Raw genomic sequence first — 20,270 nt, forward strand, 5'->3', positions numbered from 1 at the left:
CTTCCTCTGCTATTTTCATTCTAAACTAAAATTGATGGATTATACGAACACTGTTTTTGATAAGCCATCACCAAGCTCTACCAATGACGCGTCCACAATAATATTATTCTTTTGGCGATGCTTTTGATTAAGAAGTACGTCCGTATAACTTATCCCAATAACTAACAATACTACATATGTAACATATATAGTACCTTAGCCTTTATATACGAATTATTCGTCGGAAAAGCTACAAATGAAATCCTCCATTCCCAAAATTATAAACCGTGTTTTACTACACTGGCTCTGACATTGAAACTGAAAAAGCATTCTCTCCAATACGGTTCTCACCTTCTCGATCTTTCAAAAACTAGCAAATAAAACGAATCTTGTAGCGAAGGAAGAAACATGGAAGGAGAGTGATTTAGAGGATACCGGTGATTCGCACCAGATACTTGGCAAGGCAGGGATCGCAAACACGGTGAGAGTGGTTGCAAATAAAATTATATCGAGCAGCGGGAGAAACAAGTAAGGGATCCGTAAATACAGCTAAAAGGAAAGTCAACAGGGGCTAGGACCGTACGGATGTGCAAACGAGGGTGTAACTGGATCGAGCGGGGGTGCCTTTCGCAGTCAGCGGTACGCCGGATGGAAGAAGGGGTTTCTAGAGAAAAATTGATAAGAGAAACGGGATAAACGATAAGAAAAAAGAACAAATATGCGGCACCGATCGATAGTGCCGGAGAAGAAACTAAATCGAATTCAATGGAGCACGGAACTGAGAAAGGGTGGTTGAGGGGTAACCTGGTAGAAGAAAGAGGAAGATATAAGGGGTGGCTAGCTGATGGGCGGGCGAGAAGGCAGTAGAAACCGCAGATAACGCCGCAGATAGCCGTGGAGAGTCCTTAAACGCTGCAGAAACGAGTCGACGAACAGTGCAATGTGCCCTGGCCTTTATTTACTGAGCGCGTGCTGCTTTCCATGGGACCTTTAAAAGGCACGCGTGAAAGGAAAAGTGAAATGGAGAGATGAAGGGTGTGTGTGTGGTGTGCGTTTCTGATGTTTCCTTCCTGTTGAACTTTCCACGTGCCCGAGCCTTGTACGAAGGGTGCGCTCGTGCGTGCTCCTTCTATCATCCCTGTTCGTGTATGCGTGACACATTTTATTCTATACCACGAATGGCAAATACAAAGGGAGCATTCTTTAAAAACGTTACACTGGGCTTTTGATATAAATACACGCTGCGAGTAGCAAACATCTTCTTGTCGTTCAGAATGTTCAAATTTGACGCTGGCGAAAGTAAATTATCAGATTTCGGGATTACGTAGAACTTCACTGATGAATCTTTGTGTATCATTTTGTTGCAATAATTTGTCACAATTTGAAATGTGAAACATTTTGAGGTATAAGTGATGCGAAATAGTATTTAAATAGAGAGTAGAGTTTCTAGAAGATTCTGAAGAATGAGTCAAATATCCTTAGTTGTAGGGGTCACCGTTTTTGTGAGTCAAGTATGATTCATTCAATGGAGTAACCAAATTGTGTGTCCTGTTTCTGAAGGAGATTAGCTACTTTTACTGTTACATATTACCAACTACCGGTTTTATGAATGTTTCTGGAAACTCACAAAACCACTTTTCTTTTTCGCTACCTTAACACGCAACTTTGATATTTTTATTGCAAACTTATGTAACCTATTCTACCATTACTCTCTTGAATTTATTCATTATGTAACCTGTTTCTTTGATTTCAAATATTGTTCTCTGACCCACATATCGAATGTCTATCGCCTCAATACCTTTACGATCGACCGATTGTAATCTCCAGAATATTGTAACTAAATAATCTAGACTCCACTTGTCTTAAATCTAACCGTTAATCAATTCAATAACATCTGTACATAAAAAACGACGCAGTTGTCGCAAACAACGGATACTGATTTGAGATAATTAATTCAAAATACTATTTACTCGCTATCGAACATTCCATCAGATAACTGTAATAAAGTGTAAAATTAAAATGAATAAAAGTTCAAACACGCGCAACAATGACCATGCAAGCGAACGTGTCAAATCGAGAAGCGATTGTCCAATCCTTATGAGTGATTTACAATAACTTGCATCGCAATCATCCGGCGAAACTTCTCTTCTGCGTTACGCGGAGAGAAAAATGGATTCCTCCCCGAGCCATGGCCGACTACCGACACGACTTTATAATCGCGATTACGTCTCGCCGGTCTTACCTCATCGCGGAAGTTGCGATACAAATCTACCTTGCGATTTGTCGCGATTGTCTTTAGATAGCGGGCTTCCTGCACGTTCGGTTTGTCGGTTCGTGCTTACGCGTAAGTGAATCAAGGTCTTCCTATCTAGACACGATTAAATGATACTCCCAGATCGAAGTATTCCTTCGTGAACATCTCTCTTTGGCCGAGCGATATATTTAATATCTCATATACATGAGGAAATTTGGAAGATTTAGGTCCCTTATCTTCACGAAGAGTTTAGTGAAAATAAATTGGTTAAATGACATTAACCTCTTAAATCTTTCGTGATCCCGTGCATCGTTAATGACAGATAAGTAAACTAGGTTCGTTTAGAGCTCGTGTAATAGATTTATGGATATCGACGAGATTACGAAAAGGTTTAAGTACGAAAGACAGTAGCGATAATTAAAAATTGCTATTAATTTATATTTACGAGTAGATAACAGAAAAGCTAATTTTCATCTAATAGTAGACATTATACATAGGTATTACTCTATTTTGCTAGATACATTTCAACAACGGATAGAAAACGTGGCTCTAAATATAGTTAACCAGCTCCAAAAGGAACAAGCTCTCACCTTACTTCTTTTACTATCTTTAGCGTTTGCAATAATTTTCGTATACGTTTGCACAGATCAGAAACGCGCCCCAAATGGGACAACCTCCTTTCTTTTTTTCGGTTATCCAATTTCAGGCGGCACCCGATAACTTCCCTTATCAATGTGATCGGGAGGAAAGCAAGCATGAGTGTAGGAAAAAAGTAGTACGTCGAGCGACCGCGACATGTCGAGGTCTCGCGTCCTTGCCAGTTACCCCACTCGTTGTTCGAGGAGTGGGATCGTCTCCCACCACTCGTCTCGTTCGTTGGTGGCTCCCCCTACTCCCCTCCCCGACTCCCCCTTCGTCTACAGCGGTATGTAAGAGGCCGCACATGTTTCCCCGCGTTCCAGTCTCGCAGCGGCACTCGCGAGTGACTGTTCGTGTGGAATCGCGGAACGATAACTGCTCTGATCGAAGAAAAGAAGGAAAAGAAAAACGGAACGAAGGACATTACAGGGGCACGCGTGTTGTCTATAATATCTATATCTATCTCTATATACATATATGTATATAGATATACGCGCGTACAGTAACGCGCGCGCGCAAAGGACGAGTTCTTTCCTCAGTGCTGCGTTCGAGAACTGACACGACACACACCGCGAACGTCGTTGCAGCGAGTAACACGACCGAATATCGATAGAAAAGATAGTGAAGAAAGGAGAAGCAGTACGGTAACATCGTTACTGCTCCGATCGTTTTCCTTTCTTCCCATAATCTCCGTGTCTTTCTTTTTTTTACTTTTATACGTAACCCGTGTAGCGATACGAAACGGTCGTGTACCATAACCTTATTTCCCAACGTAACATCGTTTCACCAAAAGTGAGAATCAATTGCGCGAGTGACAGCTTGTTCTATCTTTTGGAGCTACACGATCTGTAAAGCAGTGTGACAGCAAGCAATATTTCGTGATCGTACCTTGTAGGAGAACGCAGGAGCACAGTGAGGAGAGGACTGTGGATACGCAACGAGGAGGATATTCCGAGGGTATTACGGAACTAGTGATCTTCCACTGACGTCATTTCGTACTTTCGTGCTTCATTCGAGGGACGAGAATAGTGTTCGCTGACCCGACAAAGACACGTGAGTATCAAACTCTTCTTCATTCGAGACAACTCTAGACGTTTCTTGATCATGATCGCGAAACGGAACCGTAACTCGCGTGAGCTCGCCACTCTGCTTCTTTTTTCTTTTTTCCACTCTCTGTGTACACACGCGTCACACGGTCAGATAATTTATGCGCGGAACCCGTCACGGTGCGAATTCCGTAATGTGTCACGCGATCGGAGCACGATTCCACTTCGTAACGGTTCAAGAGCATTTCTGCCGCGTCTGTGGCGCAGTAATCGCGCCTTTGATCCTTCGATTATCGCAACCGCCACAACGCTCGATATATCGAACTAACTACTTTGACCAATCACCGTCTAAGATGACACTAAAATATATGTATGTTTAGCTTCGATTTTACGATCTTTATTTCTCAGTCTTTATTTCTTTATTTCTTAAATTAATAAAAAAGGTGACAGTGATGTGTAGTGTCTTAGAAAAGCCTGCTTACACTCTTTAATTAGGAGGTTAGTTCTAAAAATCTTTTTGTACCATATTTTATATTAATCGGACTTAGAGACTTTGTTATATGTTACATGAGCCGTTCAAAAGACATTGATGAACTTACAAACATTGCTTTTTAAATTTATCTCAACTTACGAAAATTAGCCATTTGTTTCTCAAAAATTGTATATTAATCGTGTATTTATGTAATGAAATTAAAGAAATAAGAACGAGTTGATCGATTTGACATTTAAGGAGCTCATATAGACTATACGTACAGTGATACATGAAAATATTCAAAACACAAAAAATATTAACAAAACAAATTTTGATGAATATACTACATGCGTCATACTAAACTTTCTAAAGTTTTATCAACATTATAATAAGACATGACTATCATGATTCTATTTGTAAAATTTGAAACGAATCTAGAAGTGCATATAAAAGTTGCAAAATATTTGCTGTAAATATATATTTAGTTAAAAACGTACTGTGCAACATGCATAACAGTCTTCAGTATATGATTAGTGCCAAGAGCGATCTCAGTAAATATTTTTTAGTTTACTAGTATAATAAATAACTGACCGTTCAAATGCTATGGTTATATTCTTCTATGTATACGTACGTATATTTCCCATTTGTTTCAAATTTTATTAATATAATAAACGTGTTCCATTATACATAATGCTACTGAAATCTTAAAATGTTTTATATAAGACGCATAATATGCACTAGTAAAACATTTCTGTAAGTGTCCAAATACGTTTCTAATTTCTTTCGGTAAATAATACGTGTACAAAGAATTCATTAAATATAAGTGTATAGACTTCTATAACTGACTGTAAAATCGTTTTAAAAATGTCATTCATATACGATTGGAGAGTAGGATATTTAGTTCATTGGTACATTAACAAATAAGATTATCGATCGAGTAGATACCAAAGTTGTGCTTCTACGCTAAAAGTAGAGTTATAGTGTGAGAATATCGTGACGACAACCCGAATTGTCCGTTGCAATGCAACTTCCTTTAAAAGGTAAATAATAACATTGGTTCGACAAATCGATCTAGAAATTGTATTCGTTGCCAGCCGATGCGAGGCGTTTCGCTTTTCTTCAAGGTCGCTCGCGATCTGGAACGATCGTAATGACTCAGTCTCTTGGTATTACATCAAACAAACATGCCTATTACGACAAATTACGTTGAGGTCGTAACGCTGTCTGGAACATGCTTTTCCTACTGCGGAAATGGCGATTTCCATTCGCGCTTAGGAGTCGTATATGTGTATGTGTGTCAAACAAATTAGCAGATTAGGTGCGTTAATTAATTAATGGGCGAAAATGCGATATAGGGGTATTTACGCATTTATTTACGTCAGATTTGCCCGAGCTGCTTATGAAAATAGTGTGACAATAATAGCAAGGTCGCCGCTGGCTATACGAGATGGCGTATCGCGTCAGCGACTCGCGTTTGACGAATTAATTGATTGAAATTGCCTGTTGGATTATAATAAAACGTAAAAGCAGAAAGCTTTTGTTTTCGTTTAAGCGATGGTTTCTATTACTCATTTTTAGTTATTTATTATAATAGAAGGTGTAATTAAAGTAATAATCCAGTAATTTATAAGTACATTATAATCGTTTTTTAAATTTTTACTGCTCATAGTATTTGTAAGGTTGATACTCAAAATGATTAAATCATTGAATACAATTTGTAAATTAGAATATATATAATTCTCATTATTATTAGTAGTATTATTCTCATATAATGAAATTAATACTTTGAATGATCCATGAATGAAGAATTGAATATATTAATTTCGTGAGAGTGACAACATCGTTTGGGTATAGGTGATCTTTCGCTTCTTTCTTTACGCAAGGGAAACATTGCAAAATAATTTCTAGTTCTTGGAGACACTGTTTAATAATTAAAGAATCGCCAACTTAAACATCTTTATTCGCTCGTAAAATACGCTGCGAAATGTTTTATACATTATGCAAATGAAGCAACCAGTTTGAGGATGTTATGTAGCTCATACAAATGACTGTTTTTAACTTAACAACGCTGTTTTACATGTTACATTTTGCTATATGTAATGTAATTCTAGTATTATATCCATCGTTTAACATCGTTCATTACATATTTCTCCTTTAGAATCATGTTTTTATACAGTACCTATGATCGTATATCAGTTTCCCCACAAACACAATTTCTCTATTTTCCCAACTATCGCGACTAAGTAAATCCCCAAGTTAAGATAATCGGAAGACCCAATAAGAAGTAACTAATAAAAATCGCAACGACGAAACTATTCGATCGAAGAATTTTATCCTCGAACTATTTCATGGAATGTAAAGTCATTTCGAACGATCGCGAAGCGCTTTTCCTCTCTACGCAGTTCGAATTTTTTCGCGATTCGAGTCACGCGAGTCGAGGAAAACGGAATTCAATAGTTCCATCGATAACAGAGATAGAAATACAGAAAAGCAGGATGGAGACGAAGATAGAACACACTCATTTTTCTCCTCTTTTTCTATTTCTCTACCTCTCTTTCTCTATCCCTCTATCTCTCTTTCTCTCTTTCACTACCTCCCTATCTCTCTTTCTCTATTTGGAGTGGCACGAGGCAAACGAATTATCCAACTCGTGCCGTCCATCGAAATCGGATTATCGTCGATTCCTCTGCACCCAAACCCTACCCGCTACACCCTGCCCTCACTGTGTGTATCGATTTTCCACGCTCTGTATACCAGCAACTTATTTCCCCTGAGCCGTAAACATTCGGCCCTAAGCATTCGTCGCGCGGATTAATCACGGTTTAATTGGAAAATCTCGCTCGGCAAATAAAGCTTTCGAGGTCTGCGCAAAAACATGTTAGTCAGACCTGGTCACCGGAACTCTCATCTCATCCCTGTCTCTATCTCCCCTCCCTTCTCTCGTTTGTATCCACGAAAAAACAAAAGCTCGTTCGAATATTGTTGTCACCCTTTCGAGAAAAACTTTTCGTTAAAGGTTAAAAGTCAAGTTTATTTCTTGTTGACTCTATATACGTAACATTGTACTCTAGTAAATTATTCATCAACTAAACGGTAAATACACCTATCGATCTTTGATAAAACTGGTTTGAAATTTTAGTACATTATGTTTTTCTTAGTAATTCGTAAAAAAGATAATTTTTCTTGTAGGTTAAAAGCAGTTCGTTTCTGAAAGCATCAATGGCTTCGTGATACTTGAATTTTGCACTTTCAATCTTATCGTCGCTGAAAGCATCGTTGTTAACGCGCACGATCTCCTTTTTTAAATTTTATGATAAATTTTTCTTTAAAAAGTTAAGTGTTTCTATGTATTGAGAGAAGAGCGAGATTGGAACATACAAGTTCTAGGACTACAACGAGGTCGAACGAAATATCGATCGTTTGACATATTATTTTTAAGTACGTATAATTAGCGTAAACCATTTATCTAATGAGAATTTTGCGTGGATCATCACAATATTTCTAAAATTCTTACAGTACTTCACATCGTTATGTCGGCATGAATTTCTGCAGGTCTTAACCTCGAGACGATTAAAAATCGGCTAATAATTAACAAAGCGATCGAACGTCTCTCGTGCGCCAGCCGAAAATTAATATGCTGATATTGAAGGCTGAGAATTCGTACTGGCAATAAATTCCGGTAGCTACGTTTCTCTACGACGGGAAAAGACGAGATTAAACGTCGCCATGATGAAAAAAGGAGATTGGTCAGGTGCGCACACGGAGCGTAGATGAGTTTAGTTGAGTATAAAATCAATCGTGCTTGTCCTCGGAATTAGTGTCCTCTGCCAATTATTACGTGACGATTCGTCGTCTCTTCATTACCACAGTGTTGAAACAACGATTATTGAAAATTAATGCGTTTTGTTCTGATTAATCGCGATATGTACAATAGTATTACTTTGACAATTTTTTTAATAACTGATGGACTAGGTGTTCGAAGTAGAAGTTTATATAGGTATATATAATATATTATTGTATGCATGTATAATTATATATAAGATTTTGAGATTTGAATATGACAGGATTCTGAGAAAATATAGAAGCGATGAATTAGGACTTGAATTGTGGAATGTTAAGTTTCAGATTTAGAGATTCAGTATTTCAACCTTAGTCCCTTTTATTCCATTGATTCACGCGTTCTCATTCCCGTACCAATTAACAGAAATAAATTGCAACATTTATGAAGCACTTTCAGGGAAATTGCATTTTACGCTTTCGACCGATCTCCACTATAATGCGAATTCAATCTCGACGAGCTCTTTTTGCACTATAGAGGCCACGCGTGTATACATATATATTCATCGGGAAATTCGCGGAAAAACGAACGCGGAGAAAGCTGGAAACGTGGAACACAAATTCTACAGGCAGAGAAGGGAGTAACACGAGACGAGTTCTCGCTGACGCTACAATTCATCCACCCTCGTGATCGAAATAAATTTTCCTGACACATTCGGCCTTTACTAGGCCATCAAGCAATGCGTGTAGACACGTTTTACCAGGGAGTGAGAGAAAAGTCGAATTTTCATCGCTTCCACTTCTTTCGCATTCTCTCTTGAACGAAATAGGGTGAGAAACAGCGTGTCTATCGTCCCTTAAAAGGGTCTCGGACCTCCGCTTTGTTTTACAGACTTCGCTAGACGCGATAAACGCTATTGGCCTTGTAAATCAGCGTCTGCTTTTAGTCCAAGCTGAGAATCGGCTACTATTTGCACGCTCCGGTGCAATTTCTCACGTTTTTTGCTCCATGTAAAAAGCCTGGATCCCTGTAAGGAGGAAACTGATTTTCTATGTTGAATCCACAAGCGAAAGTCTGATAATTATTCCTGCATTCTTTCTTTTTTTGTTTCGAGGAACGGAGTGAAAAAGTCTTAAGAAAACAATGTGATGGATAGAAGAAACGAGTAAAGTTATTTTCTGTTGTAATGTGTTTTTCTGTAAAGTTAGTTAGGTGTATATAGATATAATAGAATGTAATAGGTTATTTGTATTTTGCGAATAATGTAGAAATTAAGGGCTATTTCAAATTGTTCTTTTTAATTTTGCTTTGCTAAATTCAAACAAGTGATACGACTTGATAAGTATACTGTCATGTAATACATGGTAATATAAAATGTTCGTAGGCATTTATAATATAATGTAGATACCTAGTTATTGTATATTATACCTTGCCTATTTTGTTATTTTTTCGATGCTATTTCTACATATGAAAAAGGACGTTATACAATGTAAATGTATTTCTTTTATCCGTCATAGTGCGAAGGAGAACTCGCAAGGAAAATCTCATGAGAAAAATTTCAGAAGGAAAAATTAATGATTTTTAATTAACATAATTTATGTATGCAATACGTCGCAACTAGAATAGTAACGTGATATTAAATCTCCAGTTTATTCTAAACGAATAATTTATAGTCATTTATATGTCATGTCGTTTTCATTAATAATTTTCAAGAAAAACGACTGAAATAATCTCAATTTCTAAGATGATAATAAAGAAAGAAAAAGAGATTTCTCGACAATTTATCCGACTCGTCGGTATACTTTTCTTCGGCGCGTTAAAATTAGAAACCATGTGATTCTCTGTTTAATAAAATCAAACAAAAAATAGTAAACGATTTTCCACGACGTCCCAGCAAGAAAAAAGAGAAAGCTCGAGCTTTTCGAGCCGTTAATCTGATCTACAAGCTTGGATTTGTTAATTCACGAAGAGTTCTGGCAATCACTCCTTTCCAGCCGCGATACGTCTTGCTTTGAACGTCGAAGGAGAACGAAGTTCGCGGAAGCACGATCGCTTTTCGCGCGTCACCAACCGATCCATCAACTTCAGGATCGCCTCCCGGGTTGGCCAAGAATAGCGCTGAAAGTCGAATGCGAGACGCGCCATTGTTGGTCGTTGTTCCATTCCGAACGCGTAACGCCGTTCTGCTAATAAATCGCTTTTCGGTTGGTCCATGAAGGCCTCGTTGGTTTCCGTTTTTATGAAAAAAACCGAAACGTGAATGGACTCTGAATAGGAAATTAGACGTAGGTAAACATCTCTGGAAATATGTTTCGTAGATTCTGCCAGTTTTGGGTAACTTTGCTCTTCCTTTTAGGCAAAACTAACTGCATGAAAGGATTACGAATGACAAATTGCAAGTACTTACGTAAACATCTTTTGAGTTTCTTTGAAAAATTCTGTGATTGTTAGTAGTTTCTGAGAATTTTAGAAAGAATGGAAATTAAGGAAGTAAATACACGTAAAGATTTAGAAACTTTAGATCTTTAACCCCGGGAAAATATTTATAGTGTACTGCGTTACTCTTTATTTCGATTGAGATGGGTAGCGCTTTGTTGTTTACGAGATTCCTGGTAAATTTCTGGCATGGAAACATCGTTTAAATTTCGCCTTTAATTCGTTTATATACCATTAAATTATTAGAATACACGAATAAGATATAAAATAGAATGTAAAAATATAGATAAAAAAAAATATAGATACACGTGTACATAATTTCCAAGTCACACGATGTTAGAGATTGTATGTAGTTGTAGAATTTTAATTCTTAAGGTGATATAATAAAAGTAATGATCTTTTTGTAGGTAATGTAAGGAAAATGGTAAGAGGGAAAGTCATTATTCATCGTATCATTAAGTATGATTATAAAGCTGACGGTGAAAGCAGTGACATTTAACAAGTGTTCTCTTTTTAGTGATCATCCGTGAACTCTGTTTGACATATCGTTTTTCTCAGCTTTGCTTCCTCACGACGAAAGGTTGCAATCCTTAAATATTGCCGGTGGCTCGTTGTGAACTTTGTTCACAGTTGAAATTTCCTGATGTCATACAGGAGCAGAGATTTAATTTTTGCCATGGTAATCACCGTTTAATTCTTCATCGATGGGATAACAGTTCAAATTATTTTACAAACACTTGTTTATTTCATGGAAGCTTCAACGTTTTCGCACGAAATCAACAAATATTATTCCTATGACGGGAATGACTGAACAAATTCAACCAAACGTCTGAAACAACACGTGTTTTAAAAATAGAAAGTTGTGTTTACGCGTTGCTTTCTCGTCGATTCTCCTAATAAGAAAACTTCATCGTTAAGGAAAATAAGAAAATTTCCGGATAATTATAAATAATTTCAAAAAAAGACGTTTCCTAAGAAATGCCTTACAGTTTAAAACATAAAACAGTCGAAAATTGCAAATTTTTATTTAATACATCATTGACCTTTCTTAGTTACACTATCTACACTAATACATTTTAAACATAGCTATAATACGATAAAAGTTATTTTGTTTCCAATATGAGTAAACATTTTGTTCGTTATTTAGTAACAAGTACGATATGTATTATCTTAATTTACACGTGCATCATTATTCGTTTTAACGAGTGGCATTTCTACCTACTGTTATTAGCAACTTATACACAACGAGCGCTATTCTCTTAGAAACATTTCAGAATATACTTAAAATATTTTGTTCAATGCAATACCCAAATTTGATAGAAAGAAGCACGATGATGGAAGAATTACAATTTCCATTATTAATACCTGAATTCTGTGTGAAAAACAAATAAAGGCAAAGCATTCTTTACAGCGTGCGGAATCAACAAACGAATCGAAGATTTCTCTGTTCTGTGCAGAAGCGTTGAAACACGCGTTGCAAGCTCGTTGCATTAGGATCAGCATGGTCGTGACGCAAGCGAGGTTTATTGATTCGCAGAATCCAATATAACGAAGCCAAACGCGGGGGAGAGAGGTATCTGCTGTGGTTTTATAGGCCGCTCGTATTGTTGGCAAAAATCGTCTGAGCTCGCTTTTAACGATCGATTTCAAGCGTACCTGAGATTCGACAGCTTCCACGGACTTCGTCGACCCATTTCTTCTCGAGCCTTCCACGGACACGAAATATTCCCTGCAAAAACGGAACCATAACTGTTCGTCGTTGCTTTACGTAATCGATTATGAAACGAAGAAAACTGCCTCTTAATGCGTTATGAAGTGCTTCGGTAGAACCAGAAGTACCACGGTGTCGCGTAACGCTCGGTCTGATCAGTGGCGGTAGTTTTCTACTTGAAACTTGGGACAGTTGATAATCAGTGAATAGGTCGAGCTATGAGGGGCTGTTAGTTGGATTTATTGATTTATCGTTGGCTGTCATGTTGATTTTACTATGCGTAGAATTGTAACAAGGATAAATTGTACTATATATTGTTTAAAAAATTGATAATGGTTAGTTGTCGTTTCGGTATTGAGTTGGGTAAGGTAGAATTTTAAGGAACACAATGTTGATTAATGTAGAATATATTGTAATAGTTGTGATCGTTAGTTGATTTATTATCTTGAATATTGGAAATGGGAAAAGGATTATATCGCTATTATTATCATTCTTTCTATGCAATCTAGAATATTGGTAGATAGTAACAGGGTTTATACGTTATTGATTACAATACATCAATTCTGTGGTCATACCACTGTATCTAATATTCCAAAAACACATAAGCTTCCCATTCAATCCAAATCTAATAAATCCCTTAATTGTACAAATAGTATAAAAAGAAACCTAACGTAATGAGACTTAAAGAAACATCTAAATGAATCCTGAAGAGGAAATCTGTATGGAAAGAGTTTGAAAAGGTTTTCAAGAGAAATTTACTTCTTGTCTTTTCCCAGCGGGAGCAAAGAAGTACGAAAGGGCAAGCAGGGCAATTATTTGAAACGCGTTTTACTGCGCGATCGCGATGAGCAACGGGGCCTCGGGATGCGTCCGTGTTTACCGTAATAAATTTCCATGCGACGTTATTGCTTGTTCCGAGCTCGTTACCGAGTGTAACAGCTTTTATTTCACCTTGGCTCGAGAAGAGGGGTTGCTTTTTTTCGAGGGTGACAGGGATGAAGAGGAAGGTAGGGCCGGGACTCGTTAAGGGCTCTCGAGGAAAATGACAGGGTTGCCAAACGAATCTCGAGCCTGACCTGTAGTCAGAGCGTAATTTTAACCCTCAGCTAGGTGGTACGCGCGTATGTCGACCGACTGTGTGTGTTTGCTTTGGCAATTTCGCCCTGTTTTATCGCCGTAGCTTGTGCGATCAAAATTATGAGACTTCGCGACGTTTCGTGCTTAAAACAGTCTTGCATATATATATGTACGTCGTGTATACATACATACAGTGGAACATTTTCGTTGTGGTTACGTGACGAGCGTCTTTATTTTCGCTTTCATGCGACACGAAACGCTTTCCAACGATATTGGTAAATATGCAGTCCGATTAAGTTTATAGCCGCCTATTTAGGAAGCTAGTCGCATTTCGAATTGGAACATTTATGGAGATTGATCGGTGTACTGAGCTTTTAGCTTTGTGGGTCAGGTAAGTCTCACCATATGCCACAACGATAAGATTGTAAGAATGTTCATGTTCGAATGTTTATTGACTAAGAATGGGATCAAGTACAGTGGGTACAAAAAGTTTTTGCGTATGCCCTTATTTTCCAACGAAGCCTCTTTTTATCAGCTTCTATATTTCATGTTCATGATATCAAATTTGTTCGCTTATACGAAAGTATTACTAAATAATTCGAAATTTAATTATGTAATCTTAGAGCTAGATGAGGTAAGATTTTACATGTTTGTAAGTACTTCGATAATTACACATATGAAACACTTTCGCAAGTAGTCTTCGTCTGATATATTTTTTAAATACTTTAATCAGAGGCTTAAGATAGATTTCTGTTTACGGTATTGAATTGTAGCGAACATAGTTCATATCGTATAGTATGATATATCTGTGGTATAGTTTCTAATCTTTCAAGGTTCCAGTACTACTTTTATGAGCTTCGATTTTTTCAAATGTCAAAGTTCTCATAAGTATATTTTTGAACTTTACAATCACTCATCTTGAGGTTCGAAACCAACTCTTATAAACTAACTGCTTTATGAATACAAACAATGAAACGTAACATTCGCACGAAATGGAAGCTTTTTATTGGAAACGATTTGAATTCGTCAGTAGATGTTAACATAGTTTCCGCTCGTATTGTTAACTATAGCGTAACGTTGAATTATCTTTCGCTTGCCGAGTGAGGAATTAAAATTTTAGATAAAATTTAAATGAGTTTTTAACGAACGTGAGAATTTCTGATGTAATCGATCTTCAAATTTACAACACAATATGTTATCAGGTAATATCTTCTCTCCCTCTCTCTCTCTCTCTCGGCTTACATATTAACTTTATGTTTCACGAAGTTTATCCTCGCAAATACATGATAAGATACCCGAAAAATAAGCTTACAGGGATGTCGAAAGAAAAAGATCCCGTTCCCAGTATTCGTTTTAAAAATAAAAATTTCATATACACATGTCATGCAAGTACCATTAAATCCTGAATCATCAACGTCGCCAGATATCGAGTGTAAACGCGAACGAAACGATGGCGGCGCCATCGAACCGCCAGCTATAAACGTAAAAGTAAAAGTGGATAAACAAAGGAAATTTCTACGGTATGTTGAACGTGTATCGTGGAATGTAACGGACGAAAGTAGGGTGACCTACTAGCCCGTTTTCCATGCGATTTACACGACCCTCCAAGTTCAAAGTGGTTGAAGCAAGTCGTGCATAAGCATTATCGACTATAACCAACCAGGTGCTTCGCGTCGAGTTTAAAACGAAGCCTTTCGCTGCCCTGACAGCCTCGTCACGGGCTTGGACAACTTACAAAGAAGATCGTTAAAAAAGTTTCGATAATTACGGATTTACGTTCCACGTAAACGCGTTAAGATTTTCGTTGGCACGAATTTTTGCGGAGCACGTGTGTTATTTTAGGAATTCGTTTGCTACCTTGAGGTAAAATATTTTGTGAGTCTACCTAACAGAGTGAAAGCCGAAAAAAAACTGTCTAGAAAGTTAAAATTTCCTTTGCAACTGGTTGGAAATTATTTGAAAATTTCATATAATAATTTCTAGAGTAGATATTTGTTTTGGTATTAAGGATCTAGATTTTTGTTAATAAATGTACAAGTCATCCTTCTTTCATATACTTGTTCAAGTACTGTTCAGATTGGGATTTTAGATTTCAGAATTAAATATCGTAAGACATGTGCCATTTGTCTGGGAAATATCTCGTGATGTAAATATCTCGAAAACAAAAATGCTTGAAACAAATGTACGATGTCCAAGGAGACATATCGTACCGATATTTAATTTATCAAACAATGACTTTGAAAAGTCCTATAAATTTCACGTTTATATTTTTAAATGGGGACTATATCTTTTTTTCCTGTGTTCTTGCAGTCAACACTGGAACATTTTAAAAATGCTTTACTTGTACTTTTCGCATAAACCACTATCGAGATATTAATTCTTAAGAAGGGTAAAAAGTCATATTATTTTATTGTAAATACGTAGAAAAGAAGCGACTAACTGTTTTAAGGATAGTATTTAGTACACATACAATGGATATACACACAATCGGCTCTTTTTAGAACCATTATGATGCACAAAGTTTGTCAAAGCAACTTTCTCGTGATATACATTGGATGACGCCAATGCCGGATCATATCAAAGTTGAAATTTAATATCTCGATAGTAGTCTATGTGAAAGATATAGTTTTCATCTAAAAATATAGCTTTCATAGAGCTTTCCAATATAAAATAAATATTGGTATGGCATGTACATCGCGTAACATTTGTTTGGAACATTTTTCCGTATCGCTCATAATGCACAAAATATTTGTGCGTTTTCAGATGAATCGACACATATATAATATATTATTGTGCAAATCTTAAAAAATACACATTAGTAGGAAATATAACATTGTAAAATAAAGTTAAAGAATATATAGAACATTCTTTAGCCAAATGTATTTTGAGCACCGAAAAAAGATAGTCGTCTTTTATATAGTAGACATTATATAGGTACTCTCTCTCACAGTTGACATTTTGGAAAAGTGTTTTGTCAGTTCGCCAAGATAATAGCCAGATCTGGCAGTTGGTGATATAAAAATCCACTGTATCATATATCTCTATATTCTATCTACAAATTCCACTAATGTTGTCAAAAATACTTTGAACAAATATCTCCAGATTAAAAATTCCGCAAGAATAAAATACATACAGTCTTATCGAATTTTCATCGGCTATTTCATAAAATTTCGCAATTCGTTCGAATATCTCATCAGTTCGATTAGCATTTCGTCATACATAGTTCCCCCTCCCTTCCTTTTCACCAATTGGTTTACCAAAAAACTTTATCAAGAACAGCCGAATCTTATCGTTCGTATCTTTTTACTGAGGACGCGCATCACGATAGCAACTTGCAAGCTGAATGAGCGTCGTTCGTTTCGCGGAGCAAAAGCGAGTTACGGCCGAGGATGAAATTAAAACGGTCGTAAAAAGGGAAGCGGACGGATATTAAACGCGAAGAGCATTATCACCGGGTCTCGGGAAACGCGGCGAATTGCGCAGTTGGTAAATTTATTGATGGAATTTCGTGGATTCGCATTATCATTGCAGCGCTGCGTAATCCTCCGCGAACCGTCCGTCTGATTCGCTCGTAGATAATAGGAGGCGACATTAAAGTTAAACGACGTAAAAGTTAATAGGTCTGTTTCATCGGTTTGCTAGAATAGTGACACATTTGAGAAATCGTTACTACCGACGTGTCTACAAAAATTATCTCTAAAATTGCCATTTTGTGTGATAGCATGTCAGAATTTTACAATACAATGAGTACAAGGTTATATCAACCTTTTTTATTGCTGAAAGAAAAATTTACAATTTTGATATATGTTTGTAAAAACTAATTCTAAATGTGAGCCATTTAATGGGGTCAAGACAATGGTCATTTAATGATATTATACTAGAAGGAATGTTTGAGGAATTTGAAGTAAACAAAGTATGGAAATCTATAGCTTTCGAATTCCTTTTCTTTTCCGACTATATGTCTTTCATAATTTTATTATGACTCATTCAATAATGATTCAGAGTACTTTCATACTTCTTCAAAAATCCATTTGTTGAAATACCTCAAAATAACTGTTTGCTATAAACGATATTTTATTGACTTTCTATCGAATCTGAGCGAAAGTCCGAAAATCCAAAAGCTTAATTCAATTGTAAAACAAACGAAATTTGTTCTTATTAAATAGTTGAATATTTCATTTTCTACTTCATGAAAGAAATGTACTTTTGCACCTGTATCACCACTCCAGGAAACCGACGCGACGAGATCCGTTGTTTTCCGTAAGCGTCGTTTTATGGTCGCGATCGAAGGAACGAGTGTCGTAAAGGAACCGTAATGAAACGCGAACAATGTGCCGAGATTACGCCTAGGATAAGTGGAATGTATGCGATGCACTTTGAGAGTCGCGGCTTGGAAATTCAGTGATTTCTTAGCGTTTCTCTAGTACTTTAGAGTTTTACAAATTTGATGCGTATCAGTTAGAGCTTTTCTCGTTTCAACGTATTCTTAGTGCTTTGAATTTCGTACTTTCAGGTTGTGCAAAACTCGCGTCTTAATCGAGTCTATACGAAAAAGTTTCTTAAATCTGCTACTCGAATATTTTATAATGAAGTCTTTGATGGTGAACAAAAATTCTTATTTTCTAGTACAGAAAATTTCGACAAGCAGTAACTGTCCATCGTTATCGAGTTTTGCGTTTAAGTTAAATTAATCTCGTAGAATTATCAAAAAGATTATGACGATCTTACGTGATAATAATTAACAACAGTTTGATAATTTCTTCAAGTATAATATACATATGTATATGTATCTTGTTGATAATATTTTCGAAACGTGCAAAATTAGATTTCTGTTCTTACTACGCTGCTTATCTGTACTATTCGACGAAATATCGTCGATTAATTTTATTGGAATGCATCATGTATTAGCGATAATCAACTTTTATTTTCTTCTGAACACGATGGATAAAAATACCTATATTTTATTCCATCTACCTCGTGCTTGTAGATAAACGAGGATATAATACAATTGCTCGATTTATTAATGCTGATAACGTCGCAATATTTTTCCTTTCTTTTCTGGTTTACGTTCGTACGATAACTGACGTATCGATTTTCTTGTTATCTTTATTCGAATCAATGCTACAATTAACAACGACTCGATGTTTATTACATAATTGTCGCTTTTGTTACGATTCACATTAATAAAATTAAGGTCTACTCCGACAAATTACATTGTCTGTTCGCGTAACGTATTCGGTATAATCTCATTATGATTAAATAATTGTAAATATTCAATTTGATATATTCATTGAATTTAAATTCAACGTGCTATGTTTGTGGTCCACTTAAAAGACCATTAATTAGTCGCGATGTAACAACGAAAAGGCGGAAATTCTGAGTAATGTTCAAACCTTTAAATTCCCAATATATCGAATAACCAAAAGTCTTTCTCTGGCTCTTCCAAAATTTGATATTAGTTAACCAAAGAAATTTTTCTTTCTGAAATTTTTCAAATTTGAATCTTTTTCGTTCAATTAAGAAGCTTTCAACATGAAACAACCTTCATCAAGCTTCAAATCATTCAACTTTGCTAGATCTACAAACTTTTTACAAGCTAATCGTAAATCGAATTCCATCGGAACATTTTTCTTATTACAAAAAATACTTTTAAGTTTGAAAGAAAACGAATCTTCGCTTTCTTGACTCTTTTTCTTCCCACAAAAATGCAGACGAGTCTGTTCCCTAGAAAATGAAGAAAATTTATTTTCTCTCTTCTACGAAGTTAGACAAATTTTCAAAAATTTGTTCTCCGTTAAAATCAAGGATGCTTTGTATCAGCCACGAAACAGAATCGAGTCAAGAATGACTCGATGCTCGTGGAACACGATCCGTATCAAATAATCTTTTGAAATCCAGCCGTAAATGAAAAAGTACTCAATTACCAAATATCAGTGATGTTTCCACGCGAGAACGTAATCCACAATCTGGTTGGGCTCATGGAAACGATTTGGTCGAGCGTACGCTTATCAGAAGTACTTTGCGCGCGTGCACGCACCGGTTATCGCGATGTAACGGCTCCATCGCGATGAACGTGGTCGCGCGATATTACGTAGCCCGAGATCCGCCGCGTCGGAGAAGGACGAACTCATACTGATATCATAATGAGGAAGAGGGGCGGCGAAACGTTATCATGGAGACGGTATCGCGCACCCACGATCCCAATTTCGTGATAACATCGATCGTGAATCGCAACCCTTAACCCGCGGGGGTTATCTCCCTCGGTTGAGTATGCCGTGTTCCTTCTCTTGCGATTTCGTCGAAAGTTCACATGCCACGATCGAACGACTCCCTTCTTCCGCGAGTACCCTTCGCCTGTTTTTTTTTTCTTTATTATCGTTCTTCTCTCTCTTTTCTTTTTGGAGATGAATTTCGAATAGCGTTTCGTTGTGATATGTAGAGTAATTTATGATGATATTAGAACGATACTGTACTATGGAATTATGTAATAGTTCGTAACAGAATTTACGAACGTGAATAGATCATATGTATACAGAGGAATTAAAAAATTAATTTTTGTTTCATTCTTCTTAGTGCCGTGAGTGAAGGGAGAATGTTACTCGTTTATGAGTAACATTTTATTTACTCCATTTTCAGCGTGCAAACGAAGCACTGTACAGCGAGATAATTAATTTTTTTGGCCAGCTTGTCTCTCCTTTTACGGCGTCGCGACGCGTTCAACACCACGGAGGCGGATTAAAATTTTAGAAGCAATCACGAATCACCGTGAGAAAAAGTTTTAGTATCCTGGAGAGTACTGCAATTTCTATAGTATAAACCTCGAAGTCGTAAAACCTGATGTTGGATGAGAGATGTTAAATTTGCTCGTTAGGTATACT

The 20,270-nt window shown here is 36.7% G+C and overlaps 1 protein-coding gene across 1 annotated transcript in view; it reads left to right on the forward strand.

Annotated features, from left to right (window-relative positions):
- Positions 1-20,270, forward strand: part of LOC126916658 (protein Tob1-like) — a 115,277-nt gene that overhangs the window by 58,080 nt on the left and 36,927 nt on the right. Inside the window, exon 3 of the mRNA XM_050722678.1 lies at positions 3,768-3,925. The gene's annotated coding sequence lies outside the window, so the exon portion shown is untranslated. The remainder of the gene's footprint in view (positions 1-3,767; positions 3,926-20,270) is intronic.

This window comes from Bombus affinis, chromosome 5 (genome assembly GCF_024516045.1).
Source record: "Bombus affinis isolate iyBomAffi1 chromosome 5, iyBomAffi1.2, whole genome shotgun sequence".
Lineage (NCBI taxonomy): Eukaryota > Metazoa > Arthropoda > Insecta > Hymenoptera > Apidae > Bombus > Bombus affinis.